Source organism: Microtus ochrogaster, assembly GCF_000317375.1.
Source record: "Microtus ochrogaster isolate Prairie Vole_2 chromosome 14 unlocalized genomic scaffold, MicOch1.0 chr14_random_2, whole genome shotgun sequence".
In the NCBI taxonomy this organism is placed as follows: Eukaryota; Metazoa; Chordata; class Mammalia; order Rodentia; family Cricetidae; genus Microtus; species Microtus ochrogaster.
In genome coordinates this window covers 2,689,333-2,698,991 of record NW_004949097.1, presented here as the reverse complement: position 1 = coordinate 2,698,991, position 9,659 = coordinate 2,689,333, and positions in this window count along the sequence as shown.

The following is a 9,659-nucleotide window of genomic DNA, read 5'->3' as shown; positions in this document are numbered from 1 at the left end:
AAAAAAAAAATAAAAAAATAAAAAAATAAAAAAATCCAGGGGAAATGGCCTGGGGAAACTCTTTCAGGCAGGGACAGTCTTGGCCGGGTAGAGTGTTCCCTCTGGTGAGCCCTCCAAGAAAGAAAATAACTGAAGAAAGGTGAAGTCATCAGATAAGCATCCAAAGGAAACTGACTGGGGAAACTGAGGCAACAGCTGGCAGTCCAGCTTGGGCTTTCTCCGTGGACGACCTTCCACGGCTGACCTTCCAGCTTCCCCTCCCTCTGCAGGCGTCTTTATGGAATGGGGGGGGGGCAAGAACAGAGACCCCTGCTGGAAATGGTTCCTCTTCAGCTGCTCTCAAGGACGCAGTGTTTTTACTTTGGGGCTGTTTTGCTGTTCTCTGCCGTCAGGGTTAGAGTTACTGGAACCAGCTCACACCCAGATAAGGGCCTTGAAGGACACTTTGAGACAATGTTCTCTGAAAGCCCCATTTAAGAGTCAGCCTCACAGCGAATCACGACATCTTACCGTGAAGTGTCTCACAGTCATGGAGGCTGGGAAACGGATTTACTTCTTTCTCTCCCTCTCCAGACTCGGAGGCCCCCTCTTCTTGCTGAGGTTGGGCCTTGGGCAGGGGCAGAGGCTGGCCTATTTGGACGCACCTCTGAGCTCCCTTTTGCTCTGGATTCTGAGACTGGATCCAGCTAGTGGGGGGGGGAGGGGCTGGAGATGAGGGCGGGGCTTGGGGTTGGGAGGTGGGGACGGGTTGAGGACAAGTGAGAGCTGGGACAGCATTCTTAAGTTTTTATTTTGCTTGGTATTGTATTATTTATTTCCTTAGTCTACATACGTCCGGAGAAAGTACTACAGATCCACACTAGGTGGTTGTCCTGGAATGTGTGTGTGGATGTGGGCGCAGACATGAGTGAAGAGAGGCGAGAGGGGAGATTAGAATCAAGCATATAAAGGAAGAGAGAACTCTCTTTGGCAAAAAGAGGAAGGAAGTAATTTCCAAACCTTGCCTTTTCCTCTCGCCATCTTTTTGTCTTTGTTTGTTTTTTTTTTTTTATTTTTATTATGGGCATACACAGTGCGCATACTCGTGTGGGTGTGTGTGTGCGCGCGCGCGCGCGTGTGAGGAGGCCAAATGAAGGCATTAGATCTTCTAGAGTAGAAGTTATAGTTAGTTGTGAACCACTGATGCTGGAATTTAAAAACAGGTCCTATGCAAGTGTTCTTAACTGTGAACCGCCTCTCCAGTCCTGTTATACAATCTTGAGAATGACCTTGAACATCTAACTCTCCTGCCTTCATTTACAGAAGTATGCCATCTTGGCCAGTTTATCCGGTGCCAGAGATCAAACTCGAGCTTTGCGCATGCTAATCAAGCGCTCTGCTGACCAAACTACATCCTGAGTGCCCCTCCCCCCCAATCTTTAAGGAGTTGGTGTGGGAGTGGGGTAGTTCCCACCCTCTCCTGGGTACAAAGGGCTGGAGGGAAATTTCAAAGACAAAACTGGAAGAGCAGGTCAAACTGGGCGCCGGGCTAGCAGGGCAAGTTCAGAACTGGTGCTGAGGTTGGGGTACTCCGAGAAGTAGGCGGGGCAAGCAGGAACAGGGACCTTCAGTTGGAGGGAGGGATTCAGGAAGAGGGACAGATGGCTGTTTCACTTATCTTCGTCAGGATTCTGGAAGCATTGGAGCCCCCGTCTATTCCCACACTTTTCAGTCTTGCGCTTGATCTTGGGATTCGATTTCCCCTAAAGACATTCCCCATGATAAAAAAAAAAGTGCATTGTTAAAACACATTTTCTTTCTCAAACAAATCGCCTCCAATTTTCTTTCTGTAGTCATGTTTTTGTTGTTGTTGGTTTTTTTCTCTGCAAATCTGATGGTGTTTAGCTCTCACTACTGGAAGGAAAATCTCAACTCTTCCCTTTGTTTAGCAAGAGGTCTCTTTAAATATGCACCGCCCATCTTAGTGGCTCCACCCTCTTCTGTCCTCTCCCTAGCTGCGATTTCTCTCAGAGCAGTTTCTCACAGTGGCGCTCCTCGGGTCAGACCATTTGTCAGACCTTTTGTTTGTTGAGGGAGGCTTTCTGTGTGTCAAGGGTGTTTCCTTCCTCGCTGGTTGCAGCCGCTAGCTGCCATTAACACTATTGCCCTTGTGACAACCAAATGTTTTTCTAGGCACCCCCAAATCTTTCCCAGGGGCCAGAATTGTCCTTGTTTGACCACCACTGAGGTAGTGCGTGCTATTCCATATCTTCTCTTGTCTCTCTTTCTCTCCCTCACCCTTTCCCCCTCCCTCTGTAGGCACAGGCACTGGGTGTGCTACAAAGTTGCACTCAAGTGTGTGTGTGTGTGTGTGTGCATGGGTCAGAGGACAGCCTTGGATACGGGTCCTTGCCCTCTGCTGTTTGAGACAGGATTTCTTGTTCATTATTATGCATGTCAAACTAGCTGACTGGAAATCCTCCAGGAATTCACTTTGTCTTAGCCTCCATTTCATGGATGGATGGGCGTTACTGCAGCTGCTTTACCTGATTCATCTATGGAGCCGACTCTACAGCCTGTTCTTTTTCTTAGTTCTCAGGATGATTTCTTTCAGTGTGGTCAACCGTGCGAGCATAGTCCCCACTCAGCCTTCAGTGGCTCTGTGGAGGTGGCCCTTGCAGGAACACAACACGTTGCCTGATTGCTTCCTATTCCATTGTATTCTAATGAATTACTTGTCTCCCGGTTGGACTGAGAGATCAGACCCTCACACTGTCTTGGTCGTAAAAAAAAAAAAAAAATTAAGAACCAAATAATGTTTTCAATATTTCCATGTGATGTTTGTGATACCCAGGTTTAATTTTTTAAAATTTATTTATTTACTTATTTATTGTGTTTTCAAGATAGGGTCTCCCTATGTATCCTTGGTTGTCTTGGAATTCATGCTGTAGACCAGGTTGGCCTTGAACTCAGAAATCTGCCTGCCTCTGCTGGGATCAAAGGTGTGCCCCACCACCACCCAGGCTCTAGGTTTTATTTATTGCATCTACAATGTGATTTGGGGGTGTTCTGTCTGTGGGTGTGTGTATGCTCGTGTGTGCAGCTGTGTGTGCAGGGTGCATGTAGGGGGTCCAGAGATCAACCTCAAGTGCTGTTCCTCAGGTGCTGCCGGCCTTGGTCGAGACAGGGTTCCTCATTGTCTGGAACTAGCCAGGTGGGCTAGCCCGGCTGGTCAGCGGCCCCACCTCTGCCTGTCCTCCCTTACTATTGCCGAGCTTACAAGCAAACACAGTCACACTCAGCTTTTCGGTGTAGGTTCTGAGGACTAAGCTCAGGTCCTCTTGCTCATGGGGCAAGCATTCTTCTTGCTTATCTCCCCAGTTCCTCAAACCCAATGTTTTCTATGTAGCTTGTGAACAGTTGCTGCTACTTTTTCAACCTGGTGTTGATTTGTTTTGCCCCATCACGGAGGAGGCCAGGATGGTGTCTAACTCACCATGTAACTAAGGCTGCACTTGAACTCCTGGTCGGTCTTGCCGCCTCCCCCTACCAATGCCCAGGATTTCAAGTGTTTGTCAACACATTTTGCTTCAATGTTTGTTTGTTTGTTTATTTATGTACGCAATATTCTTTCTACGTGTATGCCTGCAGGCCAGAAGAGGGCACCAGACCTCATTACAGATGGTTGTGAGCCACCATATGGTTGCCGGGAATTGAACTCAGGACCTTTGGAAGAGCAGGCAATGTTTTTAACCACTGAGCCATCTCTCCAGCCCTACTTCAATGTTTTAATGCAGTTTATAGATTATTTGTACATATCTACAATGGGAGATTTTTAATAACATATATATTTTATAGACATTTTAATGTTATCTATATGTGTAAAGTATGCATCACTTGCATTTGATCATTTCATCAGGCAAGCATGGGTGATATGTACTCTTCAAAACGCACAGAACCATACAGTTACTTGACAGCAAGTCTGCTCGTCATTTAATTATTTAGGACCAACCACGACTTAATAGCTATTCTTATGGCTGGAAAGATATCTCAGAGGTTAAGAGCAATTGTTGCTTGTTCAGAGGACTCAGGTTCAGTTCCCAGCACCCATATCTAGCAGCTCACAGCCTTCAGTAACTCCAGCTCCAGGGGACCAAGGTCTCCAGTCTCTGCAGGCCCCTGTGCTCACAGACATCTACCTGCACACAGACACAATTCCATATATAGCATTAAAAGATAATGATACAAATGGAATCTCTCAAAGTTATTCTGGCTAGGAAGCTTATTATCTATGAATGATAACTGCACAGTATTTTCAGACATTGGCTTTCTAAATGGTGTATGGCTTGCCAATGCCGCCATCTTCTGGCTGCCATTACATATTGCACCATCTAAAGAAGAACAAAGTTCTTCATGGATGCTGTGAGAAATTTCACTTTCTTTCCTTTCTGTTTTTAAGAAGGCCTGGATTCTTGTTTCCTATTTCCCCCATTAAATTCTCGACTATATGTCACGATTCCAGCCACCTGCTGGAGCAAGGATGGCACAGTGCCAACACAGGGTACGCTGGGAGAGCTGTCTTCACTTGGCCCTTCTGGACTGTGTTCTGCTTCCTGTCTGCAGAGCACGGGATAGCCTCGGCTATGCACACCAACAAGGCCCCTTGGCTTTAGCTTCCAGGGAGATCAGGGCAATGGGGAGCACTAACACAAGATTAAAGGAAGAGGAGGAGACCGGCTCAGCAGATCCATTTCGTTAGCTCCATCCCCACGAGGATGCTGGCTCTGAGCATCAAACGAAGCTCACGCCTTCCATCCAGCACCTTTACTCAAACAGCTTATTCTCTGGAAAAGCGTTTTTTACTTCCTGTTTACATCAGTAAGAGCCACGTGTGATAGCAGTCCTGTGTGAATGAGAAACATCCTCCACGGGCTCATGTATTTGAATGTGTGGTCCCCAGTGGTGGTGCTGTTTGGGGGCAGGTTATGGATTCTTCCTGGAGGAGGTGTGCCACTGAGGGTCACTTTGAGGATGTCTAGCCTTCCCCACTTCCTGCTTTGTCTCTTTGCTTCCCGTGTGGACGAAAAGAGAACTCTCTGCTTCCTGCAACTTCTGCCATGCCTTCCTTCCCACATGGACTTCATCCCCCCTGGAACCTGAAGCCAAAATAACTCTGGTTCCTTAAGTCACTTCTGGTTCTGAGGTTTTAGGGCAGCAACAGGAAAACAGTGCCTACAAGTACCTGACTGTGAAGGAGGTTAGAGTACTGCCCTCGCTGGCCATCTTGTGTAATGACCCTTCTGTTAGACATCCCTGAAGCCCACTGTGACCAAGTGCCCAGAAGAAGTGACAGAGGAAGGAAGGGTTTACTTTGTCACCACGGCTGCTGAAGGGCTCTGCCCATGGCAGTGGGAAGGGGAGCCAGCTTGGCTGCTTTTCAGTCAAACAAGAAACAGGCACCTAAGTCTAGAATGAGAGGGAGGTATAGGTTTTGAGGACTGCCCTTAGTGGCCTCCGCCTGATAGTTAGGTCCCCCACCTGAAAGATCTCAGAACTTCCCAGAACAGTACACTCACACAGCTGGGACCGAGTGTTCAGCCACAGGTGTCTGTGGAGGACACTTTACCTTCAGATCCCTGTGGACTTTGGTTTTTCCTTATAAATATTGTGTGGGGTAAATGTTTTAGAATTATTATTTTTAAAAGTCCAGATTATGTTTATTTCTGAACAACAGTGGAGTACATAGAATTAGGCATCTTAGTGGAGGTCCATGTGGTTTTACTTTCTGTATTTGTTTTGCAGCGGGGCCTCATGTAGTCTGGGCTGCCCTTGAAACTTACTCCGTAGCTAAGGATAGAAGGATGACCTTGAAGACTAAAACATCGTTTTCAGACTGATTTTATTTTGTGTATATGAGTGCTTTGCCTGCATGTATGTGTGTACCAATGTGTTCTTTGTGTTTAGGGAAGGCAGAAGAAGGTCTCAGGTCCCCTCTGTGTGGTTGATGGGAACTGAGCCTGAGTCCTCTGCGAGAGTGACAAGCTCTCTTCCTGCGTCAGTGATGAGCCCCTCAAAACTCCTTTTGAAATTCTTCTTTCTTTGCTTTAGGTGCCTGGGTGCTTTGTCCTTGTCTGAGGAGGCTAGAAGACAGTGCTGGGTTTCCTGGAAATGAAGTTACAGATGGGTGGTTGTCAACTGCCATGTGAATGCTAGGAATTGAACTTCGGACCTCCAGAAGTCCAGTTAGTGCTCTGAATCGCCGAGCTGTCTTTCCAGGTCCCCACTCTTTTCTTTCTTAAAAAAAATATATGACTAAAGAACATCCCATTGTATTTGTACATAACATTTTTATTGTTATTGGGTATGGTGAGCAATGATGCAATGATTTCATTTCTTTTGGTTTTTTTTTTTTTTTTTTTTGGTTTTTCGAAACAGGGTTTCTCTGTAGCTTTGGAGCCTGTCCTGGAACTCCCTTCGTAGACCAGGCTGGCCTTGAACTCCCAGAGATCAGCCTGCCTCTGCCTCCCAAGTGCTGGGATTAAAGGCGTGCGCCACCACGCTTCTTTTGGATGTAGTAGTGAGATTACTGGGTCATATGGTCGTCCTCTTTTCATTTTTTAAGAATCCCCCATATTGCTTTCCATAGTAGGTATGAGCATCCCCACCCCAGTGTTTGCAAATTCTTTTGATTCTGCATCCTTACTGGCATGCGTTATAATCATTTTGACAATAGCTGTTCTTTCTGGGGTTATGACAAGGACAAAGTGGATGCATTAGCTAAGAATACTGACCTTTCCCTTGGGCCTGCTGATGTCCAGTGGGTAACTAAAAGCACAATAAGCCTTTGCACCTCTGCCTTCATTTTGTGCTCGTTTCTTCTGCCTTAAAGCTTGGAACAAGTTCCAACTCAACTCTACGCGTCAATCATTCAGGTAGCATTCATCCTGCAATCCTCCGCTCTGAGGTTCAGTACACTGAGATGAATAGCTAGGGGTTTGAGAGATTTTCTGGAACATTCCAAAACATCCTGCTCCAGAATTCCTAGAGGGACGCCTAGAGTCTACGTCTGTGCCCATGCTCCTCCAAGAAACAGGGTGCTGGCTGGCACATTAACCCATGTCTGCTTGAGTTGCAGCTGCCTTCTCATGGGAAGTGAACCGTGTCTGCCTCCCAGGATGACTGGTCAGATGGAACCACACCTTCAGTGCCAGCATCTTCCTCAGCACTGAAAGGAGTCCCCCTCTCTCTCCACCAGCTGTGCTACACTGATGAGACTGGGGGTGCCCCCCCTTGGTTTTTTTCTTGCCGTGAATAACCTGAAGTCATTCCAGCTGCCCAGGAGGCAACCCTTGGACCTGTTTTGATCCTGTGGTTCTACATTTGAATTTCTCATCTCTTTTTGAGGACCTGATATAACCTAGCCTGGCCTCAAACTCATTTGTGAAGCTGAGGATGACTTTGAACTTCTGGTAGCCCTGCCCCTACCTCCCCACTGATGCACTGCCCACCCTGTTCATGCGATTCTGAGGATGGAGCCCACGGCCTGTGCCTGCTCCATCAGCACTCTGCCAACCCGAACTACATCTGTAGCTGAGAGATGAGGCCTAAGATCCCTGATAGGCAGAGAGATAAGAAGAGGGGCCACAAATAGATAAAAAGATGGGGAATTTCCAGTTTCTTTTCATCCTTCTGACTGGAGACAGAGATCTAAAGGTCTGGTGGGCTTTTTCTCCCACCAGCAGGGCTCCCCTGCCACTGGGATTGGAGATCTAAGGAGTTTAAATGAATACCTATTTTATCATGAGGCAGAGGCCCTAGTGGAAGTCTATGGCTCAGACGATCATCCCTCAAACAGAGATGTGTTTTAAAGGCTTGATTCCTGGTGGTGGTGTTGGAAGATGGTGGAACCTTTAAGAGAAAGGTCATTAGGTCACTGGGGGCATGCTCTTGAAGAAGATTGTGGGAACCAGTCACTTCCTCTTCCTCTTACCCACTTCCCGTCTCACAAGATGAGTAGCTTCCACGACCTTGGTAGATGAAGACGAGAGTGTGGCTGCTGGAAGGTATGACTGAGGGAAAGGACTGTGCTGTAGGCTTGAGGGAGAGAACAGCCAGAGGCATCTGGAAGAGTCCAGACTAAACCTGGCCATGGGGGTGGGCAGGGCAGGTGGAGGGGAAGAGGAGAGAGAGAGAGAGAGAGAGAGAGAGAGAGAGAGAGAGAGAAGAGAGAGAGAAGAGAAGAGAAGAGAAGAGAAGAGAAGAGAAGAGAAGAGAAGAGAAGAGAGGAGCGAAAACAAGGAGACCAATAGAGGAGTGCAGGACAAGAGACCACATGGCTGAAATGGCAGGCTTATATAGGAAGAAGAAGCTGGGGGAAGGGAATGGGCTGGAGAGGCTTAGGGTAGCGGGTGGGGTGAGAAGTACTGGGAGGAACCACTGGTACTAAGGGAGCCTTGTCCCAGGTTTCCTTGGGACCTGACAGTTGGAGGCCTGGACTGAACCTCCAAAACTATGATTCAAAATAAACTTTCTCTTTTAAATTTTAGTAACATTTATGTTTTTGTTTATGTGTATATATGTGAGCCTGGATGAGTAGATATGCCAGAAGAGGGCATTAGGGCCCATGGAACTGGAGTTATAGGCAGCTGTGAGCCACTATGTAGGTTCTGGGCATTGAACGTAGGTTCTCTGCAAGAGCGGCCAGTGTTCTTAGGCACTGACCAACCTCTCCAGCACCCCCTTCTTTTTCATTTTTAATTTCTTTAGTGTACACATGATAAGTTTCTTCTGGAGGACTTTTGTTTCCTTTTTGAGGGAGGGCCTCAGGTATCCCAGGCTATCCCAAGACTTACTGTGTGGCCGCAGATGGCAAATTCTTGATCCTTGCACACCGTGTCTCAAGTCTGGGGGTTACAGACATGTGCAGGGGCATTTCAGTATAATATTTTCATACCTATCGATCATACACACCTTGCTTATGTTCTCATATGTTTATACATAGCTTATTTATTAAATGTTTATATTTAAATCTAGTTCCTGTATATGAGAGACTAAAGCTTTTGTAAGTTATTTGCTTTGTGTATTTTACTATAGAAATGGAAAGCTTTATTTTTTATTATTATGTATTATTTATTAATACAGAAGCATATTAATAAATGCTCTCAAACTAGCATTAATACTGCCTGAAATATATGTCTTCACTAGACAGTCCAGAAGTTCTGTGCTCAACCACTGCATCTGAAGGGAGAGTCTGGGTCATGCTTGCTATGTGAAGCAGAGTATGCTACTACCGTGGACCTTGACCCTTTGGCACTGCCAATGTTTAGAGTTTATCGAGGAACAAAGATCATGAATGTTTGCTTTCCCTGTTAAACTTTTCCTAACTTGAACCTTTCAGTTCTTAAAAGTTCTTTGTTTGAGGTCTATCCTCAGATGATTTTATTGCTTGTTGGCATGTAGGCTTCAAAGCCGAAGGCAAACCAGCTTCCTCAAGTGCACACGTGTCCCTCCTGGGCCTATTAGCTGCCGTTCATAGTGGAACAGAAGCAGGTGTTGCTGACTTGCCTCTCTGCCAGTAGAGACCTTAGCCATGAGTTATCCGACCTGTGAAAAGTCAGACCCCTTTCCACAACCCCTGATATATTTTTCTTTTCATTTATTTATCTATTTATCTATTTATT